An 18,672-nucleotide genomic window follows, 5' to 3' on the forward strand; every position below is an offset into this window, starting at 1 on the left:
TGTCTGAGGGTCAGTACTGAGGGAGTGCTGCACTATCAGAGGGTCAGTGCTGAGGGACTGCTGCACTGTCTGAGATTTAGTACTGAGGGAGCGCTGCACTGTCAGAGGGTCAGTACTGAGGGAGTACTGCACTATCAGAGGGTCAGTACTGAGGGAATGCTGCACTGTCAGAGAGCCAGAACTGAGGGAGCGCTGCACTGTCTGAGGGTGAGTACTGAGGGAATGCTGCACTGTCAGAGGGTCAGTACTGAGGGAATGCTGCACTGTCAGAGGGTCAGTACTGAGGGTGTGCTGAACTGTTGGAGGGTCAGTACTGATGGAGTGCTGCACTGTCGGAGGGTCAGCACTGAGGGAGTGCTGCACTGTCAGAGGGTCAGTATTGAGGGACTGCTGCACTGTTGGAGGGTCAGTACTGAGGGAGCGCTGCACTGTCAGAGGGTCAGTATTGAGGGACTGCTGCACTGTCGGAGGGTCAGTACTGAGGGAGTGCTGCACTGTCGGAGGGTCAGCACTGAGGGAGCGCTGCACTGTCAGAGGGTCAGTATTGAGGGACTGCTGCACTGTCGGAGGGTCAGTACTGAGGGAGTGCTGCACTGTCGGAGGGTCAGTACTGAGGGAGTGCTGCACTGTCGGAGGGTCAGCACTGAGGGAGCGCTGCACTGTCAGAGGGTCAGTATTGAGGGACTGCTGCACTGTCAGAGGGTCAGTACTGAGGGAGTGCTGCACTGTCAGAGGGTCAGTATTGAGGGACTGCTGCACTGTCGGAGTGTCAGTACTGAGGCAGTGCTGCACTGTTGGAGGGTCAGTACTGAGGGAGTGCTGCACCGTCGGAGGGTCAGTACTGAGGGAGTGCTGCACTGTCAGTGGGTTCAATTTTGCAAGCGTATGAGGATTATGAATACAGAATCAGGCACTTAGTCACATTCTCCTGCTCGTACATACGATATAAGAAGAGTGATTAAGCAACATGCCATGCATGCAGCTTGTGTCATGGTGATGCTGGTTGAGTAATAACCACGGGGCCACAACACTGGAGAAAATTCCTCCCACACTGTTCTTAATTCCGACTTCTACCTTTTACATCTAACTCAGAAAGGGGACAGGGCCTTGGTTTAACCTCTCATCCAATCGACAACACCGTTGACAGTGCCATACTCCCACATTGCTGTCAGCCTGCAGGAGGTTAGAGAGAGGGATTGATGTAGGGGATGAGGGAGGTTACACACAAAGGGAGGGTTATAGGTGCTGGAGTAAGTTTCAGAGATAGGGAGGGTTGTAGGGTCTGCAGAAGGTTACAGAGATAGGGAGGATTGTAGGGGCTGGAGTAAGTTTCAGATATAGGGAGGGTTGTAGACGCTGGAGGAGGTTACAGAGATATGGAGAGTTGTAGGTGCTGGAGGAGGTTACAGAGATAGGGAGGGTTGTAGGTGCTGGAGGAGGTTACAGAGATAGGAAGGGTTGTAGGGACTGGAGGAGGTTATAGAGTTGGGAGGTTTGTAGGGGCTGGAGGAGGTTACAGAAATAGAGAGGTTTGTAGGGGCTGGAGAAGGTTACAGAGATAGGGAGGGTTGTAGGGGCTGGAGGAGGTTACAGAGATAGGGAGGGATTTCAAACTCAGGAGGATTATTTTGGGACATTGCTGGACTGTGAGTCGGTGTAGCTCAGCGAGGACAAGGCTGATATTCACAGGGTAACTCTGGCACTGACTGTTAAGCTGCGTGTTGTCTGTCAGACAGGGAGCAAGCGTCAGGATTAATGATGGCAACTTGCATGTCTGTGCAAGAGCACACGACAGAGCGTTCCAAGTCATCCCGCTCCCTGCTCTTTCCCCATAGCCACGCGCATTCCTGCCCTTCAGCTATTCATCCAGTCAGGGGAGGGGTGACAAACACTGGGCTTGCCAGCGATGTTCAAATCCCAGGAACAGGATGAAGGAAAGGCTTCCTTGCTTTGTACGCAACTCCTCCATTTAAAAGGCCCAGCCTGTTTCAAATGGCTTGCTCGCCCGGTGAGAGAATCTGTGCAATGCGCCCTCAGGTCTCCCTCTTTCTGCGCCTCTTTAGAATTTGTATCCTTCAGTTTATCTCGCCCGCATCCCCACCCCCCCACCGCATTCCTCCTCTTAAAATCAATCGCTTCACACCTCTCCACGTCCCCTTTCATCTGCCCGTCCAGTGCGCCTCGTTGTCTGCCTCCGACTTCAACCTCTGGATGCCCAGACTCACACTCCCAGCCAGCGAAGGCGCTGGGGGTGGGGCGGGGGGAGAAGGGGGTGCCACCTCGCAGACGAGGCATCAAAGCGAGTGTCCCACCCGCTGCTGCGGAGATGTCAGTCCCTCCTGACCCTCGCCCTCCACGGCATTTCCCAACGTTGAGCACGTCCTCCTGCACGCTTTGAAGCGCTGCCCCCCCCCCCCACCTCCCCAGTAAGGACTGCACCCCTACCCCCCACCCCCCACCCGCCACAAATCCTCAGACACACACCCACCCAACTGTACTACCCCACCCCCCCTCCCTCCTCTCTCAAGCACCCATTTAAAGAGTTCATAGTCCTGCATCGCTGACACAGGCTACACACACACACACACTTCACAGGGGGAAAGGAATGCAGCTTGGTGCAGCCAGGCGGAGAATTCGTACAGTGAAGTGGCCGATGGGAGGCACTAAAAAGAATGAGACAAAACTTTTCACTTACTTCAGTAACTCTTGACGCTTTCTTCAGGCTGTGCGAGCTGCTGATCTCTGGGTGCTTGCTGCTGCTGCTCTCTCTTCCTCTCTCTCTCCGTGTCTTCCTTTCTCTCTCTCTGCTTCTTCCTTTTTCTCTCTCTCTGCTTCCTTTCTCTCTCTCTATCTGCTTCTTCCTTTCTCTCTTTCTCTCTCTGCTTCCTTTCTCTCTCTCTCTCTCTGCTTCTTCCTTTCTCTCTCTCTCTGCTTCCTTTCTCTCTCTCTCTCTCTGCTTCCTTTCTCTCTCTCTCTGCTTCTTCCTTTCTCTCTCTCTCTGCTTCCTTGCTCTCTCTCTCTCTCTCTCTCTGCTTCCTTTCTCTCTCTTTCTCGCTCTCTCTCTCTCTCTCTCTGTGCCTGCCGTCAGCACCTCCCCAGCCGGTGGTTAAGTGAGCTATTTGAGCGCTTCCTGCTCAATCTGTGAATCACCTCAGCTGATGTTGTGTGGTGCCTGAAGTCAGTTTTTTTTTAATAACTCTTTCACAGGATGTGGGTTTCTTTGGCTGGGCTGGCATTCAGTTGCCCACCTACCACCACCCCGCCCTCCCCTGTTTGCCCCATGAGGTGGCTGCGGTGAGCTGCCTTCCTTGAACCTCTGCAGTCCACGTTGTGAGGAGGCTGCCATTGGGAGCCTCTCTGCAGCGCCGAAGGAGGGGGTTCCCATGAACCCGCGCAGTTCACCATAAGGTGGGTGAAATGAAGTGCACCCTCCATCCCTGCTGTGAGGCAGAGGTGCCAGGAAGAGGCCGGGGGCGGGGACATTTCAGATGTGGAAACAGTCCCAGTTTTGGTCTCCTTATGTAAGGAAGGATATACTTGCTATAGGGGGAGTGCGGCGAAGGTTTACCAGACTGATTCCCGGGATGGCGGGACTGACATATGAGAGATGCATCGATTAGGATTATATTCGCTGGAGTTCAGAAGAATGAGGGGGGATCTCATAGAAACGTATAAAATTCAAACAGGGTCAGACAGGGTCGATGCAGGAAGGATGTTCCCGATGGTGGGGGAGTCCAGAACCAGGGGTCACAGTCTGAGGATGCGGGGTAGACCATTTAGGACTTAGATGAGGAGAAATCTCTTCACCCAGAGAGGGGTGAGCCTGTGGAATTTGTTACCACAGAAAGTAGTTGAGGCCAAAACATTGTATGTTTTCAAGAAGTGGTTAGATATAGCTCTTGGGGTGAAAGGGGTCAAAGGGTATGGGGAGAAAGCGGGAGCAGGCTATTGAGTTGGATGATCAGCCATGATCATAATGAATGGAGGAGCAGGCTCCAAGGGGCCGAACGGCCTCCTCCTGCTCCTAGTTTCCATGTTTCTATGAAAGCAGAGTCGGCTGATCAGGATGGAGGCTCAGCCAGGAACCCGCCCACAGTGCAGAGGCCGAGTGAGAATCCTGCCACGAGCAACGACCCGCACTTGTGTAGCGCCGGGTGAAGCGTGCAAACCTGGTGAGGCGATTCACTGGAGTGTAACTCGGTGAATGTTTGATACGGAGGCGTTATAGAGACTCCTGTTTCTCTTGCAGCTTCCACCGTCTCAGTGCGTCGCACGTCACAAAGCTCCACACAGCCCCAGCGAAGTATTTTTTCAAACGTAGTCGCTGCGGCCAGCTTGTGCACAGCAAGAACCCGCAAACAGGGAGGTGAAAAGCGGATGCCCCTTCTGCTCTTTAGTGACGCCAATCGAGGGCTGAATATCGGGGCCAGGACACCGGGTAGAACGAGCACCGCGTTCCATCCAAATGGGAAATCGTTTACTTTCAGCTGAGACAGCAGACGGGGCCTGGGTTCACGATCACATCTAAAAGATGGCAGCACCAACCGTGCAGCACTCCCTCAGTACCGACTCTCTGACAGTGCAGCACTCCGTCAGCACTGACCCTTCCGGCAGTGCAGCACTCCCTCAGTACTGATCCTCCGACAGTGCAGCACTCCCTCAGTACTGACCATCCGACAGTGCAGCACTCCCTCAGGACTGACCCTCTGACAGTGCAGCACTCCCTCAGTACTGACCCTCTGACAGTGCAGCACTCCCTCAGTACTGACCCTCCGACAGTGCGGCACTCCCTCAGTAATGACCCTCCGACAATGCAGCACTCCCACAGTACTGACCCTCTGACAGTGCAGCACTCCCTCAGTACTGACCCTCTGACAGTGCAGCACTGTCTCATTACTGAACCTCTGACAGTGCAGTGCTCCCTCAGCACTGACCCTCAGAGTTTTGGGGATGTTACAGAGATAGGGAGGGTTGTAGCAGCTGGAGGAGTTTCCAGAGATAGGAAAGGTTGTAGGTGCTGGAGGAGGTTACAGAGATAGAGAGGGTTGTAGGTGCTGGAGGAGGTTACGGTGATAGGGAGGGTTGTAGCAGCTGGAGAAGGTTACAGAGATAGGGAGGTTTGTAGGGGCTGGAGGAGGTTACAGAGATAGGGAGGGTTGTAAAGGCTGGTGGAGGTACAGAGACAGAGAGGGTTGTAAAGGCTGGAGGAGGCTACAGAGATAGGGAGGGTTGTAAAGGCTGGAGGGAGTAATGTAGAAATGATTGTGGGTGGGGCGAAGGTTATGGTTTGGAAAATATGTGGCGAAATTGAACGGTGACTTTTGGCAGACATGAGACCATTTGCTGTCACCAGTCGAGGTCAGCAAATGTTTACAGGTCAGTAAATCATTAGAACTGAGATGGGGGGAGTGCACTGTCTGTCTCTACTTCCACCACTCCACGGGCCACAACATATATTGAAATGATTTCTCCAGCCAGCTCTACGGCCAAATGTGTGCTTTACCTATGAATCTGAGAATGACCACTGAATACCCAGGTTTCTTCAATAAACAGTAACGTGATTAGTTTATTATAACACCAGACCTATCAGGTGGAAAGGCAAAGCTTGTTCATGTACAGTGTGAAATATGAAAGTATAATCCTTAGTGTTTCGAAATATCCGAACTCTCTCTCACACATACTCACTCACACAAAGAAATACACACACACACTCACACACACACTCTCTCACACAGACACAGAAATACTCACACACACTCTCAATCACTCACACACAAACTCACTCACGCACACACACACAGAAATGCTCACACACACGTACACAAACTCTCTCTCACTCACACACACACAAACTCTCTCACGCAGAAATACTCATACACACACAAACTCTCACACACACAAATACTCACACACACAAACTCTGCCTCTCACTCACGTACACAAACCCTCTCACACACACAAACTCTCCCTCTCACACACACAAACTCTCCCTCTCACTCTCACACACAAACTCTCTCTCACACACAAATACTCACACACACACTCAAACTCTTTCTCACACACACAAACTCTCTCACTCACACACACACAAACTCTCTCACACACAGAAATACTCACACACACAAACTCACACATGCACAAAAATACTCACACACACACAAACTCTTCTCTCTCACTCACATACACAAACTCTCTCTCACACACACAAAAATACACACACAAACTCTCTCTCACACACACAAACTCTTCTCTCTCACTCACACACAAACTCTCTCACACACATACAGAAATACTCACACACACTCAAACTCTCTCTCTCTCTCACACACAAACTCTCTCTCTCACAAATACTCACACACACACACTCAAACTCTCTCTCACACACAGAAATACTCACACACCCACACACAAACCCTCTCTCTCACACACAAACTCTCTCTCACATACACAGAAATACTCACACACACACACAAACTCTTTCTAACACACACACACCCCAAAAGAATAATAAAATGAAATAGAGGAATTTTGCCAGAAGGATAAAGTCACTGGTTCAAGGGAAAAAGACAGATGATGGAGTTTTTCCTTGAAATGGAGTCTGGGTTATACAATTGCCCTCTCAGCCCTGGTGTGTGAAACAATCGCTGTCTCTCGCACGACTTTTCAGGCCGACTTTACTGAAAACTCGTGGTCCATCGAATTCGGAAAGTCGAGCGACTTCGGAGCAACTTCCGTCCCCATTTTACTTCCCACTGGCCCTGGAATTCCGCAACTGTTGTCTTCTTTACCCAGGCAGTTGATCCTTAGAGCTTCCTCCCCGAAAGGGAAACCAGCCGATCAGCTTTCGAAACACAGTTTTTCCAGGGATGGTTATTTTCCCCAAAGCCACAAACCATGAATGTGACCCTTCAGTAAACAGCCCACCGGGGGCCAAGGGGCTTTCTGCTGCTTTCAAACTGCTTCATTACCCTTCCCTGCAAAAAAAAATGCTGACCTTTCCAGCAACAGCAGCCACCAGAGACCTTGCGTTAACCCTTTGAGGGACAAATGTTCCAGCATGTTCTCAGAACGTCCTTGAAGATGAACCATTTTCCGTGATTGAGGTGTTTGTGACAAAATTCACACTGCTCGGTGTTCAGCCCAGTTCAGTACGGGCAGAAGCAAGATAAGGATCGCAATGTTCGGAACTTGTAATTCAACCATCTGCACTGTTCAATAATTCAAGTGACTGCAATGCATGGGCCCAGTCAACGGCAGACAGCAAACAACATGCGGTGCAGGCTCCAGGCAAGGAGAGCTGGTGGCTTGGTTGTATTGCCACTGGAAGTGGTCAATTCCAAAACCCAGTGTAATGCTCTATGGGACCTGGGTTTGATTCCCAACATGGCAGATGGTGAAATTTGAATCCAATAAAATCTAATAGCGATCATGATCTGGGTTCGCTAATGCCCTGTCGGGAAGGGAAATCTACCATCCTTATCTGATCTGGCCTACGTGTGGTTCCAGATGCACAGCAACATGGTTAACTCTTGAAAAAAAAAACACCCTCTGAATGTGGGCAATAAATGCTGGCCCAGCCAACAACACCCACATCCTGTCAGCAAATCAAAAAAAAAACCCATTGTTTTAGAGTCTGGAGCCAGACCAAGTAAGGACGGCAGAATTCTTTCCCTAAAGGGCATTAGTGAACCGGATGATTGACAATAGTTTCATGGTAATGCCAGGTTTTCACTGGACTCAAATTCCACCATCTGGCGTAGTGGGATTTGAACCCAGGTCCCCAGAATATTACATTACCCTGGGTGTCTGGATTGCTAGTCTGGTGACAACACGTGTACTCCACCGCCTTCCCCCTCAATAACATGTACTGCTGGGTGACTGGAACCCTAGTTAGAGTATTCCGTGGGCTTTCAAACAAAATATGATACCTATTGTGTCAGGTGGCCTAAAGTTTTAGCAAGGACCGCCTTAAAGGAAGAGAAAGAGAGGGAGAGTGAGGGACAGAGAGCGAGAGAGAGGGGAGTGGTTTAGGAGGAGAACTCAAAAGCTAAATGTGCAGGTGGCTGAAGACACAGCACTCAGTGGAGTGACTAAAATTGGGGGCAATCAAAACAAGGGACAGCGTTCACCCTTGTGAGTTCCGTAAACACACACCACTCACACAGTGGTTCAAGCTATACCATTTTCTAACCTAACGTGAAATTCTATCATATTATGGTCACTCTTCCCTAAAGGTTCCATTACGATGAGATCATTATTGAACCCTCTCTCCTTACATGATACTAGCTCCAAAATAGCCCGCTCCCTAGTTGGTTCCTCAACAAACTGTTCTGGAAAACCATCTCACATACATTCCAGGAATTCTTCCACCACGGCATGAGTGCTAATTTGCTTGACCCAGTCTAGATATCCATCAAAGTATCCCATTATTACTGTATTACCCTTGTTACATGCACCTCTAATTTCCTGATTTAGACCGTGCCCTACATTGCCACTACTATTTGGTGGCCTATAAATAACTCCCACCAATGTGTGCTGCCCCTTGCTGTTTCTTAGCTTGACCCAAAAAAATTCTTTTCTTTCATTCACGGAGTATGGGCTTCGCTGGCTGGGCCGGCATTTATTGCCCATCCCTAGTTGCCATTGAGAAGGTGGTGGTGAATTACCTTCTTGACCCGCTGCAGTCCATGTGGTGTAGGTACACACACAGTGCTGTTAGAGAGAGAGTTCCAGCGACAGTGAAGGAACGGCTATATATTTCCAAGTCAGGATGGTGAGTGGCTCGGAGGGGAACTTCCAGGTGGTGGTGTTCTTATATGTCTGCTGCCCTTGTCCTTCTAGATGGCAGTGGTCGTGGGTTTGGAAAGTGCTAAGGAGCCTTTGTGAATTTCTGCAGTGCATCCTGTAGATGGTACACACACTGCTGCTACTGTGCGACGGTGGTGGAGGGAGTGAATGTTTGTGGATGGGGTGCCGATCAAGTGGGGGTGCTTTGTCCTGAACGGTATCAAACTTCTTGAGTGTTGTGGGAGCTGCGCTCATTCAAGCAAGTGAATCACACTCTTGACTTGTGCCTTGTAGATGGTAGACAGGCTTTGGGGAGTCAGGAGGTGAGTTACTCCTCACAGGATTCCTAGTCTCTGACCTGCTTTGTAGCTACAGTATTTATATGGCTAGTCCAGTTCAGTTTCTGGTCAATGGTAACCCTCAGGTTGTTGACGGTGGATAATTCAGTGATGGTAATGCCATTGAACATCAAGGGGTGATGCTTAAATTCTCTCTTTTTGGAGATGGTCATTGCCTGGCACTTGTGTGGCATGAATTTCACTTGCCACTTGTCAGCCCAAGCCAGGATATTGTCCAGGTCTTGCTGTATTTGGACATGGACTGCTTCAGTATCTGAGGAGTCACAAATGGTGCCCAACATTGTGCAATCATCAACAAACATCCCCACTTCTGACCTAATGACGGACAGTCATTGATGAAGCAGCTGAAGATGGTTGTGCCAAGGACACTACCCTGAGGAACTGCTGTAGTGATGTCCTGGGGCTGAGATGACTGATCTTCAAAAACCACAACCATCTTCCTTTGCGCTAGATATGACTCCAACCAACAGAGAGGTTTCCCCCTGATTCCCATTGACTCCAGTTTTGCCGGGGCTCCTTAATGCCACACTCAGTCAAATGCTGCCTTGATGTCAAGGGCAGTCACTCTCACCTTGCCTTGGGAGTTCAGCTCTTTTGTCCATGTTTGAACTAAGGCTGTAATGAGTTCAGGAGCTGAGTGCCCCTGGCAGAGCCCAAACTGGGCGTCAGTGAGCAGGTTATTGCTAAGCAAGTGCCACTTGATAGCACTATTGATGACTCCTTCCATTACTTCACTGATGATCGAGACTAGACTGATGGGGTGATAGTTGGCCGGGTTGGATTTGTCCTGCTCTTTGTGTTCAGGACACACCTGGGCAATTTTCCACATAGCCGGGTAGATGCCAGTGTTGTAGCTGTACTGGAACCTCTTGGCTAGGGTGCAGCAGTTCTGGAGCACAAGTCTTCAGTACTATTGCTGGAATATTGTCAGAGTGCATAGCCTTTGCAGTATTCAGTGCCTTTAGCCATTTCTTGATATCACGGGGAGTGAATCAAATTGGCTGAAGACTGGCAACTGTGATGCTGGTGAACTCTGGAGGTGGCCGAAATGGATCATCCACTCGGCCTCTCTGACTGAAGATTGTAGCAAATGCTTCAGCCTTATGTTTTGCATTAATGTGCTGGGCTCTCCCATCATTGAGGGTGGGGATATTTGAGGGGCCTCCTCATTCAGTGAGTTGTTTATTTATCCACCACCATTCACGACTGGATATGGCAGAACTTAGATCTGATCTGTTGGTTGTGGGATCGCTTAGATCTGTCTATCACTTGCTGCTTATGCTGTTTGGCCTACATGTAGTCCTGTGTTATAGCTTCACTAGGTTGACACCTCATTTTTAGGTATGCCTGGTGCTGCTCCTGGCATGCCCTCCTGCACTCTTCATTGAATCAGGGTTGATCCCCTGGTTTGATGGTAATGGTAGAGTGGGGGATATGCCGGGCTGTGAGGTTACAGATTGTGTTTGAGTACAATTCTGCTGCTGCTGATGGCCCACAGCACCTCATGGATGCCCAGTCTTGCATTGCTAGAACTGTTTGAAATCTATCCCATTTAGCACGGTGTTAGTGCCACACAACACGATGGAGGGTATCCTCAATGTGAAAGCGTGACTTCGTCTCCACAATGACGGTGTGGTGGTCACTCCTACCGATATTGTCATGGACAAATGCATTTGTGGAAGGCAGGTTAGTGAGGATGAGGTCAAGTATGTTTCTCCCTCCTGTTTGTTCCCTCAGCACCTGCCACAAACCCAGTCTAGCAGCTTTGTCCTTTAGGACTCAGCCAACTCAGTCAGTAGTGGTGCTACCGAGCCACTCTCGGTGATGGACATTGATGCCCCCCACCCAGGGTACATTCTGCACCCTCGTTCTTGCTACACTCAGTGCTTCCTCCAAGTGGTGCTCAACATGGAGGAGCACTGATTCATCAGCTGAGGGAGGGCGGTACATGGTAATCAGCAGGAGGTTTCCTTGCCCATGTTCCATTTTTAAATTGATGCTATGAGACCTCATGGGGTCCAGAGTCGATGTTGAGGACTCCCAGGGCCACTTCCTCCTGATTATATACCACTGTGCCGCCACCTCTGCTGGGATGGTGAAGGGGGTATCTAGGACATCTCCTGTAAGATATGATTCTGTGAGGGTTACAATGTCAGGCTGTTGCTTGACTGATCTGTGGGACAGCTCTTCCAATTTTGACACTAGATGTGAGTCAGGAGTGTTAGGGGAAAATTAAAAATGCTAAAAGTGAATACAGTAAGAATTTACTGAAAAACCCTTAAAATCTCCAGGCAGTCATGGCTGCTAAACATATTAAGAGTTGAAGATTACCAGAGGAACATTGCACAGCCTTGAAAGTCAGACTGGAGGCAAATATCTGACATAAATTAGATTAAATGTACTCCCCTCTCACATAGGGAAGGGGCAGATGGTTTTAGCTTAGATATGGGAAGATGAACAATGGACAAAGAGGAGACTTTGTAGCGGTTTGATACAACTGAGAGACTTGCTAGGCTATTTCAGAGGGCATTTAAGGGTCACACACATTGCTGTTGGTATGGAGTCACATGTAGTTAAGGACAGAAGGTTTCCTTCCCTAAAGGGACATTAGTGAGCTAGATAGGTTTTTACAACAATTGACAATGGTTTCATGGTCATCATTAGACTTTTAATTCCAGATTTTTATTGAATTCAAATTTCACCATCTGCTGTGGTGGGATTTGAGTCCACGTTCCAGGGCATTACCCTGAGCCTCTGGATCACTAGTCCAGCGACAATATCATTATCACTCAGCGATAATACCACAATGCCATTGCCTTCCCCCTTGATCATCCAATCTAAGAGCCTCTCTCACTAATGTGCTGATCTCATGCTTTATTAACAGCGCTACCCCACCTCAGTTTGCTTTTTTTCTATCCTTCCTAAATGCTGAATACTCTTGAACATTCTGTTCCCAACCACGTCTCCGTAATAGCAGTTAGAACATACCTGTTTACTTCTATTTGTGCCATCAATTCATCTACATTGCTGTGAATAAGGTGCCTATTCAGATGGAATGCCTTTAATTTTGCCTTTTTAACATCTTTCTGCATTTGGACCCTATTTGATGCTGGACTTTGTTTTTGCTGCCTTCCAATTTCACTTCCTAGTGTTCTTCCTACCATTACCAGCTGTGCCTCTCGCTCCCAGTTGAATTCACTCTCAGGTTCTCATCTCTCTGCAAAGCACGATTAAAAGGTCCCCAGTGGCACTAGCAAATCTCCCGGCGAGGGTATTGGTCTGGTCCTGCTAAGATGTAAGCCGTCCACCTCCTACGGGTCACACCTGCCCCAGGTCTGCTCCCAGCGCCTCAGGAAATCTAAAGCCTTTCTCTCCTCCAGCCACGCGGGCGTTCGCTTGTTCCCTCTTCCCACTTCGGTAGTCCCAATCCTCGAAAGGACAGCATTCCAGGGGAGGGCGAAGAAAAGGCTTCGAAGGTGCACTGGGTCTCTCCTCGAGGGGCGGCAGCACCGACGTTCATGGCTGGGGAGGAGCTCGCCGCCAATCGTTTCACAGAGCATCCATCGGGCTGCGTCGCCCTTGGAGAGCGGAGGCAGAGAAGGAAGGACAGGGAGGCCAATCCAGATGGCGGGATGCCCTGCCCCCATGCGCCCGATCGTCGGCGGGGTGGAGGATCGAGCCACGCCAGGTTCCCGTGACCCTGAGTCCACCGACACCCTTCGGGTACAGGGATAAATAGTTGAATGATGGGACAGCAGGGGAGGGGGGGGGGAGGGAGGATGATGGGGATAGCAGAGGCTGGAGGGGCCGAGCAGCCGCCTTCTGGGCCAGGCCTGCTGTGGTTCATTTTCCCCCAGCATTTTCTGTATTTCTGGGCTTCCTTCCTTGGCTCTGAGATGCCACCCTACCCCACCCCACCATGTTGTGAATGGGGACCCGACATGTCAGTTGCCGACGACCACATGAGGGGCTGGGAGAAGGAGGCAAAATGGACACCCCGCTACTGCGCAGGCTCAGTGCTTGCGGCTGGCCCGTGCTCAGTGCGCAGGCGCCGCCTCACCCCCCCCCCCCCCCGCCCCGTCCCGTCCCGTCCCGTCCCGGTCAACATCCACCAAGTGGTCGCGTCTGGACAATGGCCCCGCTCCCAACCCAACCCCCGGGCCTCCCGCGCACGCGCACTATGGCCAGCTGACTTTCGGTCCTGCGCGGCCACAGGTGCGAAGAGCGCGAACCATCCGCCCAAGGGCGCCGGCCTTGCCGAGCAGTCGCCCAGTCCCGCCAACAACGTGACGGAGTTGCGATTTTTTTGTCTGCATTCCCGGCTCCCCCTCCCCCGAGGTACACGCAGGCGCAGTGCTGCCCTCGAGCTCCCCAACAACACCCTCCCCCTTCCTCCAACCAGAATAACAGAAGTCCCGAGGCGACATCCCCTAACACGCAAGCGCTATGTTGCTGGTAGCCCCGCCCCGGAAGAAGACGCAAAGCCGCAGCGTTGCCCTGTAGCTCCGCCCCAAGAGCACGAAGGCGTATTTGCCTTGTAGCCCCGCCCCCAGGAACGCCCAGGCCCAGTGAAGCCCAGCAGTCCCGCGCATGAAGAACACGCAGGCGCAGTGTTGCACTGTAGCCCCGCCCCCCCAAAAAAATACGCAGGCGCACTGTCGGCATATAGCTCCGCATCCTTAAACACAAACGCAGCGTCAGCCCGAAAAGTACCCAGACACAGTGCTAGCCTGTAGCCCCGCTTTCGAGGGGGAGGCAGGCACAATGTTGACCCGTAGCCCCGCCCCCAAGGTGGGGACGCAGGTGCAGTACTGACCTGTAGCCCCGCCTCCGAGGGGGAGGAGTGAGGCAGGCGCAGTGCTGACCTGTAGCCCCCCACCTCCGATGGGGAGGCAGGCGCTGTGCTGGCCTGTAGCCCCGCCTCCGAGGGGGCGGGGGGAACGCAGGCGCAGTGCTGACCTGTAGCCCCGCCTCCGAGGGGGGGAACGCAGGCGCAGTGCTGACCTGTAGCCCCGCCTCTCCCTTTGAGTGGGATGATTTGAATCCGGCCGGAGGGCGCTGATGGCGGCGGAAGGGGAGGGGAGGGTGTGGGATCAGGGCCCTGTCCTGGAGCCCGGGCCTTGTTGAGGTGGTGGATGTTTGTGGATGGGGAGCCAATCAAGTGGGGCTGCTTTGTCCTGGATGGTGTCGAGCTTCTTGAGCGTCGTGGGAGCTGCACTCACCCAGGCAAGTGGGGAGTATCCCATCACCCTCCTGACTGGTGCCTTGTAGATGGTGGACAGGCTTTGGGGAGTCAGGAGGTGAGTGACTCGTCACAGGATTCCCAGCCTCTGACCTGCTCTTGTAGCCACAGTATTTATATGGCTCGTCCAGTTCAGTTTCTGGTCACTGGTAACCCCCAGGATGTTGATAGTGGGGGGATTCCGTGATGGTGATGCCATTGAATGTCAAGGGGCGATGGTTAGATTCCCTCTCGCTGGAGATGGTCATTGCTTGGCACTTGTGTGGCGCGAATGTCACCTGGGTCGCTCGTCCGCCCCCCCCCCCCCCCCCCCCCCCCAAGCCTGGCTGTTGTCGGGGTCCTGCCGCGTTTGGAAGTGGGCTGGCTTCAGTACCTGAGGAGCCGCGAATGTGCGTCCAACATTGTGCAATCGTCAGCCAGCGTCCAGGTCTCGCTGCCGATGGGAATGGGCTGCCTCCGGTCCTGGGCTGTGGCCTTCTTTGCCCATTCCTTGTTGCCCCCCCCCACCGAGAAGGTGGTGGTGTTGGTGAGCCGCTGCAGTCCCCGTGTGGTGTAGGTACACCCACAGTGCTGTTAGGGAGGAACGGCCAATGTGTTTCCGAGTCAGGGTGGTGAGCGGCCTGGAGGTAAACTTCCTGGTGTTGGTGTACCCATCTATCGACAGCTTCTAGATGATAGTTGTCATGGGTTTTGGCGGCACTGTCTAAAGAGCCTTGGTGAGTTGCTGCAGTGCATCTTGTAGATGGTACACACACTGCTGCTACTGTGCGTCGGTGGTGGAGGGATTGAATGTTTAAGGTGGTGGATGGGGTGCTGTAGTTCAGCGATGGTCATGTCAGTGAGCAGTTCTCCCTGAAGGCTTTCCTGTTATATTGACTACAGAGTACCAGAGTTCGTGGGTCTGTCTCAACATGGCTAATCGTCGACAGTTACAAGAAGATTCATCCACTCCGAAAAGGATGAGAACAGACACGGGCAAGTACAGAGAGAAAGCCTTCAATTGTCAACCCTCTCTGCACAGTATTATACTGCAGAAGAGGCCAATTGGGCCACAGTGCCTGTGCTGTATCTTTGGCAGAGTTATCCAATCTGAAGGCACATTTATAGCCTTCTGGGTTCCACATTGAGCTCAGTAATTTCAGATCGTAGCCCCTGGGACTGCTTTTTAATGGTCACTGATGATTTTGTTCCTGTTTGCGCATCCTCTAGACCGCCTTTTTGTTTCTTTACTTGTCCCGTTCCCATCACCTTTTGTCTTGCACCATCAACTCTTTTGCATGTGATCTGTTCTGTCTTCCACCCTATCACAGGCCTCCCACCATTTTCCTCTATTCCATAATGGAGGGACCCTCTCTCTAAAACAAAAGGGATGCGTTCCAAGCCTTGTTCTTTCTTTGAGTTACCCAGGAGCTTGGGAGCCTGTAGTTTCCCATGGCAATACCTCAGCCAATCAGAGTCAGCTTGCCAACCAATCAGCACCCTTTTCTCCTGTGGTATAAATTGCTGCGATCGTTTGAAATTTGGAATTCTTGCATTTGTCCTGATGTGTGTAAGATGAAAAGTTTTGGCAACATACATCTTTTTTCAGCAATGTTCAGCTCTCGTTATATCCCTAATTTTTTTTTCTCAGTTCTGACTGACTGTCACCGACCTGAGAGGTTTACTCTCTGCGCAGATCATGCCAGACCTGCCGAGTATTTCCAGCATCTTCTGTGTTTAATATTAAATAGTTAACTAATTCCAGCAGAGGGAATAGGGGCCGAATGGCCCTCTTTGTGCATCATTGTATGAATTCTCCCCATTCTGAAATGTTTGCTTGAATCTCTGCCCCTTTATGCAGTTCAGTGACAAGTCACTATGGGGAAAAGAAAATTGGTTCATCTCCCTTGCGGCTTGTTAAGTCCGTGTCCCTCTGGTTCCCAACCCTCCTGCCACCGGAAACAATTTCTCCTTATTTACTTGATCGGAACACTGCTTGATTTCGCACGCCTCCATTAAATCTCTCCTTTAACCTTCTCTGCTGCAAGGGGAACAATCCCGGCTACTCCAATCTCTCCGCACGAACTCAAGCTCCTGGTGCTGATGTGGCCGATCTCCTCTGCACCTTCTCCAAACAAAGCCTGGACACTCTTCCTGAAGTGCGGCACCCGGAATTGGACACAATAGTCCAGCTAACCAATGCCCAGAAAGGGTATTAGCAGTGACGGCCCTACCTTTGTGGGCTATGCCTCAATTTATAACATCCATCGTTCCATATGGCTTTTTAACAGCTTTCCCAACTTGTCTGGCTACTTTCAGAAATTCATGTACATGCACCAGCCCCCGCCCTCGGTTTCTCTGTATCTTTAATCGAACAGTCCAGGGTCTGCAAGCTAAAGTGACTTGCGCTGCAAGAGGCAGCCATGTAGGCCATCACCACCACCATGTAGACAGTGAAGTGAGCGAGCCTCTTCTTGTTTTTATTTTGAATTCATAGGATGTGTGTGTCTCTGGCTAGTCTCCTTGCATTGGCATTCCCTTTCTGGCCACAGGAAGGTGCTGGTGAGGATTTGCCGGACGGGGAATTGATGTAGGTCAGCGAGCACAGGGCCGATGGGGGAATGGGAATGGCTTTTCTCTCTCCCTCAATCCTGAGCAATGTGCATTCCAAATTCAATTCACCCGTGTCCTCCAGCCCCTACAACCCTCCCTATCTCTGTAACCTCCTCCAGCCCCTACAACCCTCCCTATCTTTGTAACCTCCTCCAGCCCCTACAACCCTCCCTATCTCTGTAACCTCCTCCATACGTACAACCCACCCTATCTCTGTAACCTCCTCCAGCCCTTACAACCCTCCCCATCTCTGTAACCTCCTCCAGCCCCTACAACCCTCCCTATCTCTGTAACCTCCTCCAGCCCCTACAACCCTCCCTATCTCTGTAACCTCCTCCAGCCCCTACAACCCTCCCTATCTCTGTAACCTCCTCCAGCCCCTACAACCCTCCCTATCTCTGTAACCTCCTCCAGCCCCTACAACCCTCCCTATCTCTGTGACCTGCTCCAGTCCCTACAACCCTCCCTATCTCTGTAACCTCCTCCAGCCTCTACAACCCTCCCTGTCTCTGTAACCTCCTCCAGCCCCTACAACCCTCCCAATCACTGTAACTTCCTCCAGCCCCTACAATCCTCCCTATCTCTGTAACCTCCTCCAGCCCGTACAACCCTCCCTATCTCTGTAACCTCCTCTGGCCCCTACAACCCTCCCTATCTCTGTAACCTCCACTACCCTCCCTTTCTCTGTAACCTCCTGCAGCCCCAACAACCCTCCCTATCTCTGTAACCTCCTCTGGCCCCTACAACCCTCCCTATCTCTGTAACCTCCTACAACCCTCCCTATCTCTGTAATCTCCTCCAATTCCTACAACCCTCCCTATCTTTGTAACCTCCTCCAGCCCCTACAATCCTCCCTATCTCTGTAATCTCCTCCAATTCCTACAACCCTCCCTATCTTTGTAACCCCCTTCAGCCCCTACAGCCCTCCCTATCTCTGTAACCTCCTCCAGCCCCTACAACCCTCCCTATCTCTGTAATCTCCTCCAATTCCTACAACCCTCCCTATCTCTGTAACCGCCTGAGGCCCCTACAACCCTCCCTATCTCTGTAACCTCCACTACCCTCCCTTTCTCTGTAACCTCCTGCAGCCCCAACAATCCTCCCTATCTCTGTAACCTCCTCTGGCCCCTACAACCCTCCCTATCTCTGTAACCTCCTACAACCCTCCCTATCTCTGTAATCTCCTCCAATTCCTACAACCCTCCCTATCTTTGTAACCTCCTCCAGCCCCTACAATCCTCCCTATCTCTGTAATCTCCTCCAATTCCTAAAACCCTCCCTATCTTTGTAACCCCCTTCAGTCCCTACAGCCCTCCCTATCTCTGTAACCTCCTCCAGCCCCTACAACCCTCCCTATCTCTGTAATCTCCTCCAATTCCTACAACCCTCCCTATCTTTGTAACCTCCTTCAGCCCCTACAGCCCTCCCTCTCTCTGTAACCTCCTCCAGCCCCTACAACCCTCCGTATCTCTGCAACCTCCACAACCCTCCCTATCTCTGTAACCTCCTCCAGCCCCTACAACCCTCCGTATCTCTGCAACCTCCACAACCCTCCCTATCTCTGTAACCTCCTCCAGCCCCTACAACCCTCCCTCTCTCTCTAACCTCCTTCACCTCTTACAACCTTCCGAGATCCCTGCCCTCCTCCAATCCTGCCCTCCTGCTTGTCTCCGTTTTTAATTGCTCCGCTAT

General features: G+C 51.4%; 1 protein-coding gene across 1 annotated transcript in view; it reads right to left on the reverse strand.

Annotated features, from left to right (window-relative positions):
• Nucleotides 1-2,848, reverse strand: part of LOC121269382 (macrophage-capping protein-like) — a 167,537-nt gene extending 164,689 nt beyond the window's left edge. Inside the window, exon 1 of the mRNA XM_041173972.1 lies at nucleotides 2,696-2,848. The gene's annotated coding sequence lies outside the window, so the exon portion shown is untranslated. The remainder of the gene's footprint in view (nucleotides 1-2,695) is intronic.
• Nucleotides 2,849-18,672: the final 15,824 nt, after the last annotated feature.

The sequence above is a fragment of the Carcharodon carcharias genome, chromosome 24 (assembly GCF_017639515.1).
Source record: "Carcharodon carcharias isolate sCarCar2 chromosome 24, sCarCar2.pri, whole genome shotgun sequence".
NCBI lineage: Eukaryota > Metazoa > Chordata > Chondrichthyes > Lamniformes > Lamnidae > Carcharodon > Carcharodon carcharias.